Below are 23,227 nucleotides of genomic sequence, written 5' to 3'. Positions count from 1 at the left end.
TCAATGTTATAGTAAACTTGTTTTTTGAACATGCATCCCAATAGCGATTCCTTTCCGACACTTTTTTTGTCAAGTAGTACCCAAAATATGATGGATAGGCCCTCAGTTTTGATAGAAGCCATTACTTTACACTTCCCCAAGATAGGACTGCCCCCCAAAGGGGCAGAGTTTTGCATTGGTTGGTTGCAATTGGGGTTGATCAATAGTGGTCCAATGGTCATATGTTAAGATATTATAGTCAACTCCCTCATCAATTAGCACATCAAAGGTGTATGCCTTTCAAGCGGTCTTTGTTATATGCAAGTAGGCTAGTGCTATTGCTTCCTCATTCTCATCCTCTACTTCAATGATAATTGCAACTCTCACATTCATTGGTGGTTCTATCATTAGAGCTTGATGGAGTGGATGTGACAAAGGGTATTACTTTTTTACGCGACTTCCGTTGAAAAAGCCTATACTCTCCCCCTCTAAGGTTTCAAGTTTTATATTTCCTATTTTATTGATGTTGCAAATCTTGAAAGGTCCCAATCCCCTGAATTTGATCTTCTTCTTGTGTCTCTTAATAGAGTATAGCAAAACTTGAAGTCCCATTGTTTGACATGCTTGTCAAACCAACTCTTATGTCATGCCTTCTTGTAGATTAGGGCATGGACTATAATCAAACAAGTCTTGAATAGTCATTCTAGCTCTATCAAACAAGTTGTCTATGCTCGTTTGCCCTCCCATCTCTGCTAGATTAGTATTCTCAAGCTTGGAACAAAGAATTCCAATGTTAGAATTGCTCCATTTCCATAGGTCAATTTGAATGGGGTTTGTTCTATGGTTGTTTTGTAGGCCATCCTATATGCCCATAAAGCTGCTTGAGGATAATATGTTGAGGATTTTTTATGGATTATCAAAAAGATGGATAGCAAGTGAGTAGATAAAGTGTGTGCCTTAGTCACTAATCAACTCTATGAGATGACCGAACCATGAGATTACTTGCTTCCAAAGGAACTTGCCTATGGTCCTATCATCATTTTTGTGAGTTGCTCAAGCTTTTGATACTTGGTGATAGATAGTCCATGGCAACAATGATGTACTTGGCTTGTGAGCACTATGCCACAAGGCTGATTGAACCAATGAAGTCAATTACCCATTTCTCAAATGGTTGGCATGTGATGACTAGGGTCAACTCAATTTTGTCCTTACGAATAGAGGCTTTGGTTCATTGGCACTCATCACAGTGCTTCACAAACTTAGTTGAGAGCAACTCAATTTTGTCCTTACAAATAGAGACTTTGGTCCGTTGCCACTCAATCGTAGTGCTTCACAAACTTACTTGCATCGCAAAATAACATAGACTACGTCAATTGAGACTGGAGCACCTTGCATGATGTGGTGTCTTGACTGAAATGCCCTCGAACAATCTTGCCATGTACTTCCATGAGCACATCATGCATTTTGTGTTTGCAGACACATCTCCTTAAAAGTCTATCCTGCCCTAACCAATATAATTGATCAAAAATCAACTGATAAGATTGGATCTTCAAAATTAGTCTCTTTAACCTAGCTTTTTCTATGTGGTGTTCAAGCAATCCATTCTCTAGGTTGTGAACTATATCATCCACCTAATACGATGTGAGGGCTGCTCTAAATAAGTCTCATTCATGCTGGACATTCTAAAAAGATGTGCATCCAGTAGGTAATCAATGATGTCTTATCAAGTCGCTTCACTTGTGGGTATGCAGGACATGTAATCTGCCATATAGTCTATTGTGCCTCAGCATACTTCCACAGAGAAGTCAAATTCCAAAAGCAAAAGTAACCATCAAACAATGCATCCTATTGCACAGGGTGTGTTTACAAGATAAAGCAATGATTGATGATCCACGAAGAGTATTGCTAGAAGATAATGTCTAAACTTCTTTATAGCAAACACCATGGCTAACCCTTCCCTCTTTATTGTGGAATAGTTCATTTTTGTATGAATGAGTTGTCTATTGGTCAATCTCACTGGATAATCGAAGTTAGGCTCTCCAAGTTGGCACTACACAACCCCACGAAAAACTTTGATGCATCAATGTGCACATAGAAGGTAATTGACCAATCTGGGGCTCTTAAGATAGGAGCTAAAGTTAGAGCATGTTTAAGCCTTTCATAGGCTTGCTAACATTCTTTAGTCCACTCAAATATTATCAATAGCTTGTACAAAGATCTAGTAATCAATGCATAGTTCAGCACAAATTGCTAGTAGTACCCTATGTGGCCTAAGAAGCATTGAACTCCCTTGAAGTTGGTCGAAGGGGGAAGGTTTACAATTACCCTAACTTTCAAGGAGTCTGTGGATATCCCATCCTTCAATATAATATGCTCTAAAATACAATCGTGCTTTACCCAAAACTAGCGCTTTAAGGGGTTCAATGAGAGAGGTATTGCCTACATCATCCAAAGACTACTCGTAGATTTTTTTAGTGTTCTTTCTAGTTGGTGTGGATGCACAAGCCATCAACAAATACTCCAACAATTTTTTGAGCATGTCCTTAAAGATGGCACACATGAGGCACTAGAATGTACCAGAGACATTGGTCAGCTCGAATGGCATGTCTATGTAAGCAAACACCCCTCATTCGGTGGTGAATCCCATCTTGTGCATGTCATCCTGATGGACTTGCACTTTGTTATAGCCTAAGAAGCCATCTAAGAAATTGTAGGTTTCATTTTCTGCCACTCTCTCTAGCATGTGCTCAGTGTATGGTAATGGGTAGTTGTCTCTCTTTGTAGTTGCATTGACCTTTTTATAGTTCATGCACACTCAAATCTTTTCATTCCTTTTCATGACTATCACTATGGGTGATACTAACCCAATCCATGTGCTCTATCTCATAAATGAATCTTGCATTTAGTACCTTATCAATCTCTTCCTTCACTGCATGTGTATGCTTAAGATTCATTGCATATGGACATTGCTTAATTGGTACTACATTGGAGGTCATGGAAATATTATGAGTCATGATACTCGAATCTATTTCTTTCAACCCATGCAAACATGTTAGAGAATTCCCTTAAGAGATTTATAAGATTAGTCTTGTCCTCCTTGGTTAGGTGGTCTGCTATGTACACAAGTCGAGGCTTGGCCCTTCCCTACCAAGTTGACTTTCTTAACTTTGGATGGTCCTTCAATGGGTTCACTCATCTACCCTTTCTGCTTGGCTCCTACTAAGACGGCTATTCAATCATCCTTCTTAAACTTTGTGAAGTGCTTAGGCAAATCCTAGGGTTTTTTTTATCAATCAACTTTTGAAGACTTTGACTATTTTCATCTCTCTTCCTTTAGCCTCTTGCTCCTTAGGTGGACTGGGAGGTCCCCCTTGGTGCATTTGATCCTAGGTGTCAAGACATTTCGAGGTTGCTATCAAAGCTTACCTCTAACTCGAAGTTGTACTCACAATCCTCACTGGAAGAGGTTGTCTTCCCTAGTGGTCATAGTTCTAAGGCTGACTCCACTCCAAATAATGATGTGGTGCCGAGCTGGACTAATCCCACTTGCTCATAATCTACTACCTCTAGGTATATTAGCCAAGTTTGGTCACAATCTACCTTGACAACTCCTTTGTTCACTCTAAAAGTGTTGACCTCTTAGGGTTTAGAGTTTGCTATGACTTGCTCAATCACTCTTCCATCCGTGTCATATTTTATGGTCTCCACTTCCACTTTGCTTTCCTTACTGATGGAACAGCAGTCTTCATACTCATAATCGGAATCCTCATATTCAGAATGTGTATTATTTTCAGGGTTCATGTCCTTAAGTTTTTTCTCACTTGTAATGAGAGCTAGCTCACTTGACAAGTACTTGAGGATTCTATAGAGTTCCAATTTGTTAGTTGGGACATGATAGGTGATTGGTGTCGGTCCGTTGATGGAGCTCCTAGGCCATCATGCATAGGGGCACTGTGGATAGGTTAGAAATTATGGCTTTGTTGGCTTTGCTATTAGCTGAGTCTGCAGCTTGTCTAAATTCACCCTCATCATCCGAGAATGGCATATCAATGGTCACCAACACATGCATCCAATCATGCTCAACCTCAAGACAAGGAATGTACTTAGTTAGAGGTCCATAATTGCTTATGGCCTTTGAGTCACCCTTTAGCATGGTAGGGATGGCATTTAAGTCCACTGGTGAGGTTTTCTAAGTCTCCATCTCTACTCTGACTGCTTCTTATCTATCGCCTAAGAATATAATGCCATTATTCCAATCCTCTATCACTCGAGCATTCCTTTGTCCAGTAGAATATCGTAATCCGCTCCCTTCATGACTATGAAGTTCACGGAGAATTGAATTCCTTCTATCTTTAAAGGCCAATCCTTCATTAAGACTCTGAAGGATCTGACCTTCATCCCATTTGCTAGAGTGACATTGAACCATGCAGTTTCTACCAATGGGTTTTCCCAAGCTTGTAAGATTGTGTGGCTAAGTATACTTACTCTTGGTCCTATGTCTACTATCCTCTTTCTCATTGTATCTCCTAGGGCAATGATAGGTAAGACTGCATGTATCTCAGTGTCTTCCCAAAAGGCATTCACTTGTGGGGACTTGAACATTGGGTTCTATATGCATCATAGTGCCATGGTTGAGCAAGTCTTGTGGTTCAACCCATTGCTTCAACACTTGCCACAGTGCAAGGTTTTGCCTAAGCAATTATCCCAGTGGCAATGTTACAGGAATTGATATAAGTGTGATGAGCAAATCGCCAACTGTCTTTCCCTCCTCTACTTCATGGGCTTCCTGCCAATGCTCTTGGGTAGTTTGTCTATTCATGGCATCCATGTTCTGCCTATGTGGTTGTGCATGTGGTGATGTTGTCTCTCCTACTCTTAAATGTGAGAGAGACACTATGGGCTCATGGTTGAGAGTTCATTGATCTCATCTTTAGTGATAGGCTTAGCATCTTGTAAGTGAGCTTGTGCTTCTTTTATCCATTCTTTGACCTTATCCATTGCCTTTAGTTACTACTTGTTGGGTCAAGGTACTCTCCAACCTTAGCACTTTTCTTCTTCCTTATCTTAAGAGTAGATGTTTCTGCTTTTGCATCAATAACATGCTTTCCTTTTGTTGAAGTGGTTGCGCTCTCTATTTTGAGTGTTATTTTTATATCAGCCCTCTTTCTTCTCCTTTGCTGACTCTTCTTCCCTATAGATGCTACATCTAGGTTGCTAGGTCCAGGTAATGAAATACCAGCCCTGCTTTGTTTGGGCTCATGTCATGACATTTATGGGGATGGGTGTGACATTGTTGTCAAGTGACTCGACACAAAAGAGTTTGAGTGGCACAGATGGCATAATTGCCAAACTAGTGGAGGGTTTTTGCCTAGGATAATCATCAAATAGGTGTGTGACTCTGCATTTGAGACTCCTCAAGTTAGTGTTCTCTCTATTTTCTTGCTCCTTGTCGAGGCAATAGGATGAGATATGCCCTGGATGGTCGCATGTCCACAAGATGTTATGGGCTCATGGTTCTAACCTCCTCCTAGGCCTCTATTACCTCTCCCCCTACCTAAATCCATGACCAACACAAGCCTAAATTCCATCAATATGGGATTACCCTCCTCATCATGATAAGAGACATAAGGGTTCATATATGAGTCTTCCTCCAATGGTTCCTCTACAAAGTGCATTGGAGCATCTCTTGGTAGATAAACCACTATAGGTCTTGGTGGTTTAGAGATTCCTATTGGGTTGATGTCGGGGATCCTTGGAGCTACTAGCTTTGAATTCTTAGGTGCAGGTAGAGCCAAAGGGGTTCCTCTTCCAAAGCTAGGTTGCCTAACTCCTAGATAGTATGTATGAGCATAGGTTTGTTGGTATGGCAATTGTCTTGGCAATCAACAATGCATAGCTTCATGCACAAATCTTCCACAGTTGGCACAAGGTCAGGATCTAGGATCAGGTTACTCAAATGGCAAGTGGTTCCCTCCACAATTCACACACTACATGTGAGGTCGAACTGGCCTTCGCAATGACTCATGTAGTAGTCTGGTTAGCTCATCAACTATCACTTGGGTATGGTCGACATTCTTTCCTTTATCTTGCTTGCTAGGGGCTAATTGTTCACTATGCGTTGTGGTTTTCTCAGCATTTCTAAACGTGTTGTTCTCTTGTTGCATAGCCCCAACAGCTTCTCTCTTCGAGTAAGTCATCCATTTGTATAGCCTCCTCAAAGACTCTTACCAACACATCCCTTTGCAATTTCAAGTTTCCCACTAAGTCCTTATAGAGTTCTTCATTGCCGATCCCATTGAAGAATATGGTGGAGACTGCTCTCTCATTGGGTTGCTCAGCTACTACAAGTATCCTCTTATAGAGACTTCTCATGTGAGTGACGTAGTCTCATATGTCCTCTTTGTCTTTTTAGTTGACATTCATCAACTTAACGATGAGGTTGTTGGAGTATCTTGCCTCGAGAATCTCTTGATGAAGAGATCATTTAGATCATTGAGATTATTATGTTCGGCATTATCTAGACTGGTAAACCAAGTCCATCCCTTATCTCCTAATCAAAGACCAAATGCTTGTGTCCATTGAGTGGGGTCCATGAGGTTGTTAGTCTTGCACACCTAGTCAAACTGCTCGACAAAGCTATAGCGGTCATTGCTTGCTTGATATTTGTTGAGTTGCTTGGCAACTATGGGTATCTTTGTTTGGCTCCTAGTATTTAGGGTGACTCCCGGCCTAGCTAGCAATGATGCTACCAAGGCTGCTCCACTTTGCTCGATGCTAGTGTTATCTAGCAATCGCTTCGTGAGCAACTCGCTCACTATAAGATGTGCTTCTAAGGCTCTCTCCCTACTGATGTGACCTATGAGTTGGCTGCTCCTGATTATAGCTCGTTATGTGCTGCAGTGCAATCCTTCCTAGCCTCCTCTCCTCCTCAATAATATTGGCTACGATATTAGTTGCAGGTCTTCTATGATGTGTTATCCTTGTCTATTGGTCATACTACATGATAAGTCGTCGAATATCATATGGGTACCCTACTACGTTATGGTCAAGGTCAAGGTCGAGGTCATTCTCATTCGAACTAGTACCTACCAACCATGGTGGTTGTCTCTTGACCCACTAGTATTTCTATAAGGTTGACTAGGTTGGCTAAAGATGTGTCTCTAATCTTGGTTAGTCCTTCCTTCCCTCAGCGGTCTGATTTTTTGTCTTCCTTGGATCTTTGTCTTTGGTGTCTTGGGTCACTCGTTTGATTTTCAAGGTTGCACTCCTACTACTAGTGGGTTCCTTTCTTAGCATAATCTCCTTTAGTGTGCTCCTTGTTGATCCAATCAATCTGCAAATGTACAGACACTTATACACTTGAGCAGTGAGACAACTTGATGTGAGCTGTGTGTGTGAAATCGGGCTTTCCAGTTTTTACATGCACTTAAGTGCCTATGATTCAAGGTGCAACCTTCGATGAAATTACATCCACACTTTTACAAATAAGTTTCATGCAATTCCAGCTCTTTCGCATGAATCATGATAACTCCTATCAGTCAATTTTGGGTCCCTCATGGGTTTTGATAGGTGGTATAATGGGTGATTATCCTAGGTAGTCAAATTGAGTCTCTACTAGAGGGGGTGAGTAGCCAGTGGTGATCAGTAATCTCAATCACTCCTAGACTATTAGGTTAAATGTTTGGTGATAATCAGCTCTATGGTCTCATTCTCATATTTGAGTTCCAATCTAGATTGCTAGGCAGCTAGATGTTGGCCTTAGCAGGTCTTAGAGTGGCCAAAATGCTCAAAAATTATATTTTGGACAACCTATTTGAGCCCCACACTCGACCGTCCAAGTGGTCTCTGTTGTGACCATCTGATTGGTCATGGGTGCTCATCCGAGTATCTAAGTCTACCATCCGAGTCCAAGTGGACTAGCTCGGACACCCAAGTGGGTCGTCTGAGTTCGAGCTCTAAAGGTGTCTCTAAGAGGACTAAAATGGCTCGACCATCCAAGAGATCATTGGGGACTTGGGCATCTGAGACCTATGACGCTGCCTTAGCGATAGAAAAACATGCTAAATGACAAAAATTGACTGAAACACTTCAACAAAATAGTTATTGCTACACCAAGGGTTCTAACTTCATTCAATAAGCACCAAGGAAGACTCAGAGCATACCTAAAATACATGAATGTGATGACACCATAGATTGCTATTGTTGCTGCCCTATTGACCTATGGTTCTCTCTCTTCTCTCAATAGCTCTCTCTCTCAATCTCTTAGTGTCCAAATGAGCTCTCTCTTCCCCCTTTGTCACATTTTGTTTCTCTCTTTTTTCTCTTACTATCTATTTTCCTTCCCAAGTATTCAAAATTTTTCTTCCTTTCTTTCTCTGTTCCCCTGTTTCTTGGTTGTTACAAAGACTTATCTTTTCCCTCTTTTTTTCATATTTTCCAAACCTTAATGCATCCTACTATCGTAAAACCACATACCACTGATCTAATTAATGCTCCTAAATCTTTCAACACATAAACTATCAAGCAAAGGATATCAAACACCCTCTTACTCTTTCGCTTTCTACCTAGTCGAGCATCATTTCAGAGATGATGAACTCCTACTCCATTGCTTTTTTGGGACCACGCAAGCACTCAAGCTTGAATCCATTGGTCCCAAAAATAGAATCAAAAGACCCACAGACCACTTATTGCTTCAAGAATTTTAACTAAGAGTTATGACTACCTCTCACATAGCCGTGCACACTCACACACACGTGTAGTGAGCTGACCTTTGAATCCAATCGAGTTGCCTCATCCCAACAAATCTGTCAGTAGCTCCACGTTCCAAGATGCACTTTCAAGCAAGCTCCATCTCCAAGCTCTAAGCTCCAAGCTCCATAGCCACATGCACAAGAAAAGAGAAGAGAAGATGAAGAGAGGAGAAGAAGAGCTTCTCCACAGTCCCTCACTCACACACACACACACTCTCTCTCTCTCTCACTCCATGTCTCCCTCTCTCATACACCTCTCTCATACACAAGAATGAAGCAAGAAGCAAGAAACAAGAAGATAGCAAGTTTGGCTATCCACCAAGAATAAGCTTCTTCATTCAATTTTTGACTTTTATACAAGCCCTATCTCCTCCTTGGGCGGCCATCCCATTTTTGGTCCAGACCTTTGTCCATTTTTCCACTCTTTTTCCTCCTCTTTTCCTATTAGCATGGCCTTAATCCATGCCTCTTATTCTTTACAACTTGCATGGGAGAGAGCCTAGCATTCTTTTACAAAATAAATTACAATGCGCCTAGAACTCTTTTTGCAAAAATATTAAGGTGCGCTTATTCTTGTGCACTCCCTCTTACATTTAGACTTTTTTCCTATGCCTTGTGTCTTCAAAATTTCCTTAGTGCACCATTGTCCTCCGTCTTCCTCTTGCCTTGGGATGGCGGTCTTCCACTTTTGATTTTCTAGATTTTCCATCTTGGTCTTCTGATGGTTAACATTAACCACCAAAGGAAGGTAAGTACAAAGACTAAGAGAATGTTGATCCTAAGATATATGCTAGGCCCAAGCAATCAAAGCAATCCAAGTGGTCCCTTCAGAAGCTCACCCAACTCCCCTTGGTTGATAAGAATTATTATGCTTTGTTGGGGGAGAATGTGGATCTTGTTGAGGATCCTCTCTACTAAACCAATGATTTCTTTGAGAAATATTACTCTAATAGCTTGGAATGTAAGGGGAATTTTCTTAGAGAGAAGGGAAAACATGCTCTATGGTATAATTTGCAAAAGGAATCTAGATATTCTCATGTTGTAGGGGATGAAGAAGTTGTTAGCCTTGCGGCATCAAGATACTCTGTTATTCCTCAAGGTTATGTCCAAGGGAGGGGCGGGTCTAAGATAATAATTAAGGATTATTTATTCCTCAAATTGGTGTGGTCAAAAGAGGAGGGCTCATTTCTTGTAGTAGAGGTGACATTAGGGAAGGAAAATATTGTGCTAGTGCCATACTATGCAACAAACAACTCTATCAAGAGAAGGAAGGAATGGGAAAGGTTTGCAGAGCATATTTCCAATACCCCCACTTTGTGTATGGGTGATTGGAACATGACATTGGAAGCAAAACACAAATGACATGGGGCAAGCACTAATTTGGCTATTTGAGACAAGTAGCTAGGAGAGATTACAATCCATGCATGGCTTGGTGGGTGTTGCATCTATGAGTAGCCAAGGTAATCATTGCCATCACATGGGATAACTAGTAGTGGCAAGGTTCAAATTGAAGGGCCAGCCAATTAGACAAGGCTTATGCAAATGATGGTTGGTGGATTTTGTCAAACTACACATTTAGGGTTTTGGCCAAGATAGCAACTTTATATCATTGTCCTATATAGTTTACTTTCTGACCACTATTTTTGCCTTAATACATCATTTTGGAGAACCCTAACTTTTTCATGAGGATAAGATGCATGTGAAGTATGGCTAAAAAACATGTAGCACCCCTATTGAGGCATGTCTTTCCTACAATAGTGTAATTATTGCAGTTGCAAAGAAGCATGGCAAAGTTATTGCTGCACATAAAATGAGAGTTGCTTTGGATCTCATCTCGCCAAAGCTAGACATGCTCTTTTGTCTTCTCTTTCTATTTCTACTAGTGACCCTATTGTGTGCAATTCGTTGCAAGAGATTGAAATATTCATTAAAACTCAATAGACCATTAAGGTTGAGGATGCAAAAATACAACTGAGGGAAAATTGGAAAGCTGACAAGGATGCTCCTTCCTACTTTTACTTTAATAGTAGGAATGGGTTGACTACATAGAGGATTGCCAAGGCAAGAGGGTAACTAAAAAAGAAGATATCTTGGTTGCTTTCAAAGAGCATTTGGCTAACATTGTAGGTCATCCATATCCTAAGTCTTGAGATTATGATACCAAAGTCTAGAACTTCTTTGAAGGTTTTATGTGCAAGCTATCCAAAGACCAAGCAGACTGATTGGATACCTCCTACTTTGAGGATGAACTAGAGTATGGTTTAAAGTCTATGAAGAATGGGAAGACTCTCCGCATTGATGGATTACTTGCCGAGTTTTATAAAACCTTTTGGGTATGCTTTGAAGTTTGTGAAGAACGAGAAAACTCTCAACATTGATGGATTGTTTGGTGAGTTTTATAAAACCTTCTGGGAATTGTGTGGAAGGGACTACAATGTTTTTGTCAATGAGTGGTGGAGATTGGTCCCCTCCCTTTTGAAGTCAACTTGAGATTGGTTGATCAAGGTTAAACATCAAGGGCCCTAACAAAATCAAGTTGGGACAATAGAGTTCACCTACTATTCTTACCCTTTCATACAAAATATTTGCCAAGGCTTTGGTATTGAGAATCAGGCATTTGTTAGTGAAGTTGATTCAGCCTTGTTAGTATGGATTCATATCCCAACGCCATATCCAAGATGCAATTCTAAATTTGACAACATATAGCTAGTGGGCAATGATATGTGTTGATTTGGATTTTGACAAAACATATGATTGGGTATGTTGGGACTTCATAGTTTGGAGTCTTCAAGCCATGGGATTTGGTAGAGGCTTCATTAAAATGGTATGTTCCAATACTGTGTTGAGATGGCAAGCTCAACATGTGCGGACATTGATGATGGACCGCCTGGCTAGATGAGTCCACACGTCTACACTTAGCACGTTGGTGGTCATTATGATACTCACATGGCCACTGACTTATCACTTATTATATTTAGTTTGTTACACCTACCTACAACTGGCAAAGATATAACACCAGTCGATTAGTGTAGCCGGCTATGCACTGTTTGACTTAGAAGGCCACTGTCCATGAGTGAAGGAAACCCTTGTAAACCACTGTAGCAAGTGGGGGCGCCTGTAGGGCTCAAGAATAACTTGTAGATTGGTATATACCTATTGTTTTATATATCAAAACTCTGTCAAACACTTGTAGGTACCCATAAAAATAGGAGATGCCCTGCACCTCTTCCAATGGTTCATCAACCACTTATGGAACCCTGAATATTGCTGATGGCCATGGCCAAGGAGTGCAATATTGCTAGTTGGAATAAGGCACTTGATAAACATACCAATGATCCAAACTTTCCAGCTATTCTAGGTATCCCTTTAACAAACGTCCAAATGCACATTGTATGCCTTGTGTAGAATACTTGATAAAATTTTGTATCTTTACATTGGATTTGCATGAAAATTGCAATCCCAAAATGCTAGGGATGATGCTATTAGGGCTATTGAGAAGGTTTTGTAGACATTGGTCTCCGCAGGGGAAGGTTGTGATTGAGGCAAATCCTCAAAGATCCAAAAATGGGAATATGCTCCCCATGAAACCCTCAACATGTGGAGTTAAGGCCAGAAGGTTTTTGGGCTTCCATGGAAAGCCTAAAAAAAGAAATTCCATGAAAGGTTCTGCTTGCATTTATTTTGTAACACAATGGAAAGTGCTATACAATGTAGTCAAAGACCATAGGGATGATGGAAGAGTAAGTAGGAAGGCCAAAGTTTGGGAGGAATTGGATATAGTATTCATATAATGTGATAAAACACCTTGGTCCAAGGAGGATCTCTTGGCCTTCAACAAGGCCCTTGACAAATTCTAAACCTCTATGAAGGATGCATGGGAAGCAGATAATCTCACACACTATATAATAAAGAGTTTCATATTTGGTTTTTATGCCTTGAACTTATTGCTTAGCCCTTAACTAACCCCACCTCTTCTCTTATAAAGAATATATTATTTATAGTGAGGTTCCTTGCTTTGTGTGGTGGTATGGGAGTTTGTTGATTTGTTACACCCAAGTATTGAGAAGTCTCATTATCAAGAAATGACCACGTACTTTAGACATAAAAGACATGGTGGTGTGCACAAAAGGCACACAACCTCCCATTAAAATGTTTCCAGTGTTTTTACATATTAATTTCACACATAATGAGGTTAGAAGAAGCAAAGAGTACATGGCAAAACTTGGACATAGCTCTTGCATGATAAATATTGAAACAAAAGAGACAAGAAGCACACAAGAACTCATGTGTGAATGAAATTTTTTTACAATGGTTGGCCTCTAGGGGGAGATAAGGCTAGAGATGGGGCTCAAAGAGCAGATGATCAAAGCTTTTATTCTTGGCTAGTTGGGCTCAAAGAGGATGGTTTCATCTTCTTCGCTATCATTTCATCATCTTTACATCCTTATCCTTTGAGATTGGTCATTGTATAAGTGGTGTTGGCACTCTTGGAGGTAGTGACTCCATAAGAATCTTACATTTCATCCACTGCAAAAGTTCTCTTCTTAAGGAAAAATTATGCATGCCCTCCAACCCCCGCTGTAATGGCATGAGCAGCATATGATATGTAGTAAGGGGCCCTTAAAGATTGGCATCTATATCTGATGCCAAACACACATAATGCAAGTTATTTTTGGACCAAAATCATTCTCTCTCTGTTCATTGGAAGGCCATAGCCTCCACAAAACTTAGTCATCACCTTTAGTGCAAAAAGGGAAGCCTTCCATTGTCTAGAGAATAATCATTGTGAAAAATGATAATCTATAATGACAAATATAATGTACACAATTTATTCAAATCAATATAATCTTTCTCTACAATATAACTAATGACATAATATTTGCATGTATATACATTTGTATGATCCAATTTACCAATGTATTGTAAAACAACTCTTGTGCCACTCCCAACCTCTTGTGCAATTGACACCTCATACTTTTCCATGTTGGCTAGGTCAAGCCTTTCAATTGTTGCAACTCTTTCTTCTTTAGTAGGCCATTTATGCCACTCACAAGCTTTTGAGAATCTGTTCATAATAAGCTTTCTTCTTTGACCATAGAATCAACCAAGAGATGGAGATCTATTGCATCCACTGTCCTCCTTGAGTCAACCTCACTAAATTGGGCTAATTTCATTATATCGGCCAACAATAGTTAGTCTTGGTCATCCAACATCGTAAATGTAGGTAGACACAAGGCATACATGATTTCTTCCTCACATGCACCAACTGATTGCACATCCTCTAGGTTATTGGGGGCAACTGGGCCTTGATCAAAACTTTGTAGAGTAGTCTCTACTCTCTCTGCCTCTACATCAAAGGGTATTATCCCATCTCTCTCTCATTGCACCACTTAAAGTTATTCTTTGGTATTTCTCCATGTGGATGGTCAACACATTCGTACACAAACACAAAATATTCTCAATATAGGTAGTGAAGTAAATATACCTGAAAAATCAAGAGTGCGGGAATGACTGCGCATTGTAGATAAAAATGAAAAGTTTTTTGACTTTGTTTTCCTCCATATTATACTCAACCTTGAGCTTGTACTTCATCATATTTCATGTTCATAACAAAGAAAATAAGTAGAAAGTGAAAAAAATTCTCCAAGCCAAACAAATCTCCTAAACAGAAATCTCACCCATACCATAAACAAGGGTCACTGCTAAGTGATATGAGGGACCTTTACAAGTGGGAGGGGCCTCTCTCACTTGGTGGTGACCCATGCGGGCTTCAATGCATATGAGGGTCACCACCAAGTAATATAGGGTCATTGCCAAGTGATATGAGGGACCTTTACAAGTGGGAGGGGCCTCTCTCACTTGGTGGTGACCCATACGAGCTTCAATGCATATGAGGGTCACCACCAAGTAATATAGGGACTTCACTGCATATGAGGATCACCACCAAGTGAGAGGGGGACCTCTGTAATAAGTGGGAGGGGCCTCCCTTGCTTTTGATGGTGAGCCATGTGGGCTTCACCACACATGAGGGTAACCACCAAGCAATACAAGGGCCCTCTGCAAAAGTGAAAGGAGCCTCCCTAGCTTGGTCATGATCCATGTGGGCGTTACCACATGTGAGAGTTACTACCAAGTGATACAAGGTTTCTCGCACTAGTGGGAGGGTCTCCCTCACTTGGTGGTGACTACCAAGTGATATGATGGCCTATAAGTGGGAGAGGCATTCCTTGTTTGGTTGTAACCCAAGCGGGCTTCATCACTGCAAATGAGGGTCACTACCAAGTAATATGGGGTTCCTTTATAAGTGGGGGAGACTCCCTCACTTGGTGGTGACATGCGCATACTTCACCACATAATACGAGGGTCACTACCAAACTATAGAAATAGCTTGACACCCATGGGAGGACCATTCTAGATTTGTAGTGGTGGCTAGTTCCACATTAAGGTCACAAGAGAGTGATGCAATGACCCTTTGCCTAGTGGAGGCACCTCTCACTTGGTGGTGACCCATTGTGGATTTACACCATATGAGGGTCACCAATAACCCTACCCTAAACTACCATTACGGGCATGCCCTTTTGATCACATAGATGTATGAAGTTACTATAAAGTTTTGTTAGAAATAACACAAAGTTGGAAATATCCCACACCTGCTACATTGCTGGATGGAACCTTGAATGAAGAGCCATCATCCATCACTGGATGGGCTCTTTGATCTAATATGTTGAGGAAGAAATGGTGAGAGAGTAGGGGTGAAGCAGGCGCTAGATGAGAGGAGAGCAGATACACAAGAGAGCAAGAGAGTTGGCATGATCAAGGGAGATCAAGAGAACACAAGTATAGTAGGAGGGCATCTTGCTGAAATTTTGAATCTTAAACCCTTTTTGAGTGATTCATGGTAGTGCAAGGCACTACTATATGGCCAGTGGTTCCTCCATGGAGTTAATGAGTGATTATCTTTTTTAGTTATATTGCTAGTTCCAAGGTCCCATTTTGCACTATTTAGAAACAATGAAAGGGACACCTTAAAAATTACTTTTATATTATTTTTTTTGCATATGAATGCAAGGGTGGAAGCATGGTTTGGTGGCACAAAAATTATACCCATTCTTAGTTTCCCCCTTTGTTTGGAAAACTTGGAGGGAGTTTGGTGTTTCTTTTCATGCCATTGAAGTTTGAAGAAACCTTCACAATAGAAATTTGAAATAAAAAATAACAAACGACAAGAATCCCAATCGTGGTATAGATATCCAACAATTTGAACGTGTGGATAGTGGTGGGTGGCTGCATGTGAGCTTTCTTTTTTTGATTTTTTATATGTCATTTTAGGTCTTGCATGGAACCTTTTTTCCATCTCTGATCCACTTGATGACCTGTGTCTTTTTCTATCTCAATGAGGACTCTTGTGTCCAGGATTTTGCTTCTTAATGTCTCTTGTATTAGTTGAAGGCGTGACATTTCAAGCTTTTAGAGCTCCATTTGCAAATGCTATATATAAGGATACCAATGTGAAAATGCATACCAAGGGCAAGCCCTAGAGCTGCTATATTGAGAAGCAGTCCAAGAAAAAGGGAGCCAAAACACCCACCAATAACTAGGAGGAGGCTCGCAACACCAAGTGATGCAATAGTAGAGGGTCTAGAGCACTGACATAGAACATGGGTCAACCATCAAAGAGGATAGATGATCTCTCTGGTGAGACTACAAAAAAAGCCTCATTTTTCATGAGAATAGATTAGCAAAATGAAGAAGAGGGTTAAGCAATGGCTTGTTCAAGTATAGATATAGGATGGATTTTTAGTGCTTTGCAATAACTAACGGAGTACTTGTGCATTATAGGGAAAAACAAAATGGATGAGTACCCTATAATCAATAATTTTTGCTATACAACACAAGAACTACACGAGGAATATGGCCTTAGCCTTGAGGGAAGGTCACTTGAGACTTGCGGATCTTGTGATGATCAACCGCTCACACTGTTCAAGGTATGGCATCGAAATAATGCCAAGATATAATTGAACCATCTATAGCCTAGATTTTTTGAGGGTTGCAAATTGTTTTTCCATAAAGTATACTAGGCCTCCCCATCATGTATGGTGATCACAACAAAATTTTCCAGATGCTATGCATTTGAGAGGTGTAGTGTTCCAAAAAAGGACCTATCAGCACATAAGATTGCATGGGCAAAGTTTGGGGCGAATGTGCTAAACATGTGTAAAAACAAGCATGGAGGGCTAGAAAAGAAAGTTAGACAATTGGAGGAGGGAAAACGATGTATTTCAAGGAGGCTTGCCTAAGTCAAACAATAAGATTGATTGCACATAGGGTGCTAGCAACATTTGCATTGAAGAGGATAATGCTGTGAAGTTTGGACCTTCTAAAGTAGAGCAGATTACATGAGCTAAGGGAAATTCTCCACTAAAAGAAGGAGGGCTTATTGAGTGTTGAGGGCTCCAATGTTGTGGCTAAAGAATTAAGGATGACATTATCATGTTTGAGCAACACATCACCGAGCTACACGAGTAAGGTTTGCTTGATGTTGAAGAGCTAAAAGAAGTTCAGGCCGATTTGAATGCGTCGAAATGCATACTTTGTCAACTTGGAATCATTGAGGATTTGTAGCTTCTTGCCTCAATAAGTACTTTGCCTTACCTTTTAGCATCTTCTTTTCCTTTGGTCGCTATTGTACTCAATTGGCCTTATATTGTTCTTATTTAGGTGCATCTTGACAAAATTTGAATCTTTTTGGTACAATTTGATACTTTTTACACAAAAAATGAACATAATTTTGGTATCTTTGGGTACACTTTTGAATGAAAATTTTGGGTTTTTGGAAAATTTTGGTATCTTTGGGTACACTTTTAAAACATTGTGGAAAATTTTGGACATTATGGTTTATTTGCCATTGACCTTTCAGAACCTTTGGTACCTTCCAATACATTCTCGTACCATGACCTTATATATGGATGGAGCAGCTTCTACTTGGTGTCTACATCCTAATGATACTTGGTTTGATGGATTTAACTATGTATACACCAAGTTATGGCAATTTTTTCTATTGACTACCCTAATTGGATAGTTACGATAGTTTGTACCTTTTTCACTTCTTTGAGCATTATGATTCATGAGGAATCTTCTTCGGATTATGGCCTTCTTTCTTCACATGGATCTAATTCCTCAAAATCTATTTTGTATATTCTTTAATGAATCTCATCATGTTTCTAAGCTTTGAGGATAAAGCTTCTTTAGGTCAGGAAGGCTTGTAATGAAGCATATGACATAGTTGTAGGGGGGGGGTATATAAAGCTGAGTAAAAAACATGTCCATTAGCTTTTTTTACCAATTAATCAAATATTGTTATTGAGGCTTCCTTGTGTGGATCTTCCACCATAACTAAGAGGTGAGTACCTTGCTCCACCATTACAAGAAGTTAGTTCCTTGCTGCCATTCCTATTTTCTCTTGATGTATTGTTCTAGCATAATAATCAAATCATTGGCTATGGTTATCTTGAACATGGCTTCCATATATTTTAATTATATTTTTTATTTCTTAGTTATGAGAATCTAGCTCTCTTACAAGTACCCTTTTGTTACTATTCTAGAGAATGTATTGGAATACTAGATCTTTTTTATAATGTATAGTAGCAATTTGATACTTCACAGAAGTATTTGATACTTTAAAGTGCCCTTGTGGTACTATACCAAGGATTGTATTAGAGTACTAGGTCCGTTTGGTACTATGCATCACAAGTTTGGAACTTTACAGAAAGACTTTTGATATTGTACTATGAGATACAATACATTAGTGAAGCCATTTTTTCACCCCATTTGGCAAAGTATAGTATCATGATGGTACTACAAAGTACCAAAGTGCTACAACACTAGTAATGTGCTAGTACCCAAACCACATGGAATGCTCTAAGGATATCCCTTGTATGAAAGCACAATGCTTCAATTAGATGAAAAGTGCTATTGAGATAAGTTACAAATCGGGCACCTTCATATCAATATAGGATTTCCTACACCAAGTGTTTCTATAAGAAATAAATAATGTGCTATAAGTTTTTAAAAACGAATGTAAGAGGCATAGTGACATGTAGTACATGTACAAAAGATAATAGGAATGGTTTGAATTAACCTACATATAGTACATGTAGACTATAGTACACCTGTCACAAAATAGAGAACAAAAAGATCATAGGAATGGTTCGAATTAACTTGCAAGTAATCAAGAAAATGCCAGTATGCATCACAATATTTTTTTGTCCAATCTGCTTTTGACATATATTCTTTTTGTTGGGTGAAACTCGAGTCTCCATGCTCCAAAAGGCATACACTACATCTCTTACTTTAGCTGTGATGATGTTATGTCTAGGCAATTGTCTTTGATAAACACTCAATGGCAAAAATTCCTCATCATCTTTAATCTCAAGACAAGGTGTGATTGCAACAATGTTTCTTTGATGAACACCAAAAATACCTGCTATTCTTATATGGTATGTTTGTGTTGTGCCATTGGCATTATTTAGCACCATCATCAAAGATGATCTCTTTAAGAAGAGCTCATGTGTGAGGTGGGGCATCTTGAGTTGGTTGAGCATGTAACAGATGTTAGATATAAGAGTGCTCTCAACATTACCTGTTGATGATTGCAAGTCCTAAAAAGTTGGATGAACCAATAGATGTTTAAATAACTCTCTTTTGGGCACTTGTTGTAAGCCCTAGTGTTTGCTTGTACTAGACCTTTACCATAGCTTAACATATATGCTTTCTTTGCTTTGATTCATCCATTGAAGATTGATCTTTTAACATGCTGCTTTCTTTTTCTTTTTATATCAGTTCTCTTTTCTTAGTAGCCCAATATTCACAAATTGAAGCCATCTTGCTGACACTATGTTGTGTTTAGGGGATATTTGAACTTCTCTCCATATTTCGATATCAATTCTAAGGCCTTGGACAATATCAACTTTGGGAATACCTTCCATATTCTCTGTAATAAAGCATAAATGTCTTAGTCTAGGGTAAGTATAAAAGGTGGAGGTGTAACATGTGTAGCATCTTTTTACCATTTTACAAACATTACTTGTTCGAGGTCTCAAACTCCGACCATCTAAGAGGGTGAATACTCTGGCCACCATAGCTTGGGGTGCATACCTTGTTGCAGCCTCTCATCATTTGATTCTCAACCAACATTGGTAATACCATTTCTTGCCAATCCACCTTGGCTATGGCTTCTTGGCATTTTATGTCTATTTCTTGTATTTTCAGTTTAAAAGCTTGCTGTGGAATTTAGCTTTATTACATTGGTATCAGAGCATGGACTTTGATCCATGGGAAGAGTCATTTTCTTGGAGAATTTAGTCACAGGGACATGAACCAATTAACTGGAGCACCAAGATTTGGTCACAGGGTTTGGTACAGTTCAAACCGTGACTACTTAGAGTTCTCTACAACAAGTTGGGACTAATTTTGAAGGCTTCTTGAAGAAGATCTTGAGGAAGATGGAGGTTCTTGGCCGAAATTTTGAAGGCTTTTGACCCTAATTGAAGTCTAAGTGGGGTTACAATGGTTAAACTGAGATTACTTTTTGGGACTAGCTTCTCTCTCTTCCTTCTCTCAAGATTTATTCAAGCTTTCATGGTGGATCTTGGATTTGCTCTTTTCTCAAGCCCTTCAATGGTTCAAGTGACCTCCAGGATTGTAATCTTCATGCTTTAAGCTCTTCATAGAGTGGCTATATACCTCTTGATCATGGCAACCATCTCAGAAGGACATCAGGCTAAATTAGTGCATTTTGTGATGAATTTCATGTTGCTCTTCTCCATGATTTCAGTAGCCAGTGGCATTAGCTATGGCTTGTGCAATATATAACAATCATTCTCCGAGTCTCCAATCAAGCATACTCAACTAAATCCCATCCTCTTGAGCATTCTTGATCTCTCAAACCCTAGCTATGGCAGATTCAAGACAACAATGATCTTTTTCTTGAAATTTCTTCAAAGATCAAAGGGTTGTTGCTCTAACAAGTATATTGGAGCTTCTTCAACACTCAAGGGACTGAGATTGAAGCCTTCTTGGATGTGAAGCTTCAAAATATGGTGGCTATGGAGTCAAAACATGGCAGCAAGCTTTAAGGATCCAATTCTTGGATTATCTCCTTCAATTTCATGGGGCTTTTGTGGTGTACAACCCCAAGAAGGTTCAATTGAAGGTATTCTTCAATGATTTGGCTTACATTGAAGAAATTCTTCAAGTTTGAAAGCATTTTCAGCCTCTTGAACATGGCAATGTTTGAAAATTCATGGAATCCATGATTCTAATGAGAATTTACATGCATCAAAGCTCAAAGGATCTTCTCCAACAAGCTATTGTGGACTTCTATCAAATCATTGACTTCTTTTGATTGCATTGGAGCAATCTTATTAATCAGGAGCTGAAGATTACATGGGAGCAATCATATTGGACAAAGCCTTCTTGAAGTTGGTTTTATTGATCTAAAATTTTGGTCTATTGATGGTGGCTTATGCTGAAGGTTGATTGGTTGGATTCATCTACTACTCTCCATCAGCATTAAAGAGGTAATTCTAGTACTTTTAGCTTAATCTCTCTTTTATCCAATTGTTGAACTAGTCCTATTGTTCATAAGAGAGATTGAGTGTAATAGAACCTCTTAATTCCTATTGAAGGCATGTAGAATTTAGCCCAGGACTGATTATGATTGCTTGATGAGTTCTTTTCTACCCATTCAAATGTTAAAGCTCAGTTGATTGCATAAATGCTACTCACTGTCTAGTTGAATTGGATTTTTGTTTAATGATTGAGCATTGATGCTATAGGACTGAAACAATGATGAAATTGGTAAGTGGGAACATTGTAAAAGTAGTGAGTCACTGCAAAAGGATAATGCCCTATCCATAGCCCTTTCAATTCAGTAATTTTCCAATACCCACTTGCATTTCATTAAAGAATTCAAAGGCTTTTTCAGTCAATGCACAATATCCTTGTTTGATTAGCCATTAGAATGTACTTTCCATGTTGGTTCCTGCAAGGAAAAACGGATGCCAAGCGAGTCGGGAAGACAAAAGAGAGGTGACCCTTCCTTTCCGATTAAGACCCTGAAGGGGTGCACAACCCGGCTTGAGGTGGAACTTTGCACACCCCTCTTGTCTTGGAGCCCATGCAATTTTCAAATTTAGGTGTAGGTACATTTTCCATTATCAGAGCTTGGCACAAAACACCTAGTGCAATAAGTCAAAATCTTCCATGTCAACCTATATTCTCCCAACCACCAAATGTCTCACTTTGGTTGCACACTAAAGTGCACTAAGCCCTCAGTGCCTTCATCACCCTTACTACTTAGCTAAAGATCCATATTCATCAGGGTGATAGAAACTCTCTGTGTTTTCTTACCATTCATAATCTTAGTTTCATTTATCTTGGTAAAAAAGATGGCATCCCATGTGCTATTATATGCTCTAGCCTATAAAACCTACTCGTAGCACTCTACAAAGTCCTCATGTCAAAGATTAGGTTATGGTAATTGTCTTACTTTAGCACTCTCTTATTTTTAGGATAGCTAGCTATGATGTGAAAGGGCTCACAATGGACTTCCAAGTCTCTCTTGTTGATGTTGCACCTTATTTGTTGAACTGGAGATGTATTTGGAAGCAAAGACTCATTGACCCTTTTCTTCTCAAAACATTGCCCCTTGTCCTTCCTAAACCTCTTCTTGGACAACATGTTCCCTACAGCCGTTGGAGGAATGATGTTACTATAGGCTTGTGATGCTCTCTTCACATTCCTTGTTGATTTATTTAAACGGAGAATGACCTTATCAGTTACAACAACAATAATAATGTGCATATAAGCATGTATTCATAATGCATGAACACGATAAGCACTTTCTTTGGACTTGATGCTCCTGAAATACAATAGAAGAATGCATCTAGTTCGGGTAAGTGACTAACTATTATCATATCGCTATTATTCTTCTCCTGCAACATCCACTTCCAAGCTTGAATGTACCGATATTCTTTAAACTTATCTATCTTTCATGCAACCCAAGCATCCTTTCCTTCCATCTAGCTACACTTGGTTGGGTTCCAAGACTCCTTATTTTTCCTTAGCTCTCCTCTTATTGTTTTTTGATGGTATCTATTTCCTAGTTTAACCATTGGTTCTTCAAGTTCAAAATGTTTGAATGGCCTACAAGATGATGAGCATAAGCTAGAAGCCCTTAACAACCATCTCCAACAAATCTCAACAATGAGGAACTCAAAGAGAATGGAGAGGTGTTTTTTATTATAGAATCTGCAGGATGCAACCTGCCATTAGTCCCTAAATTGATATTCTTTCTACCCTCTGATCTCATTGCTTCCAATGCACTCGATGTGTTACTAGACACCTACGTACTCATCATCCAAATCAATGTGGAGGTGGTATGGATGTTTACAGTTATCCATGCTTGCAATATGGATGTGGTTTACGATCCCCTAAAA

This window comes from Lygodium microphyllum, chromosome 19 (genome assembly GCF_053477565.2).
Source record: "Lygodium microphyllum isolate KBCC chromosome 19, Lygodium_microphyllum_v1.1.10, whole genome shotgun sequence".
NCBI lineage: Eukaryota > Viridiplantae > Streptophyta > Polypodiopsida > Schizaeales > Lygodiaceae > Lygodium > Lygodium microphyllum.
The sequence above is the reverse complement of the archived record's forward strand: the minus strand, read 5'-3'. Positions refer to the sequence as shown.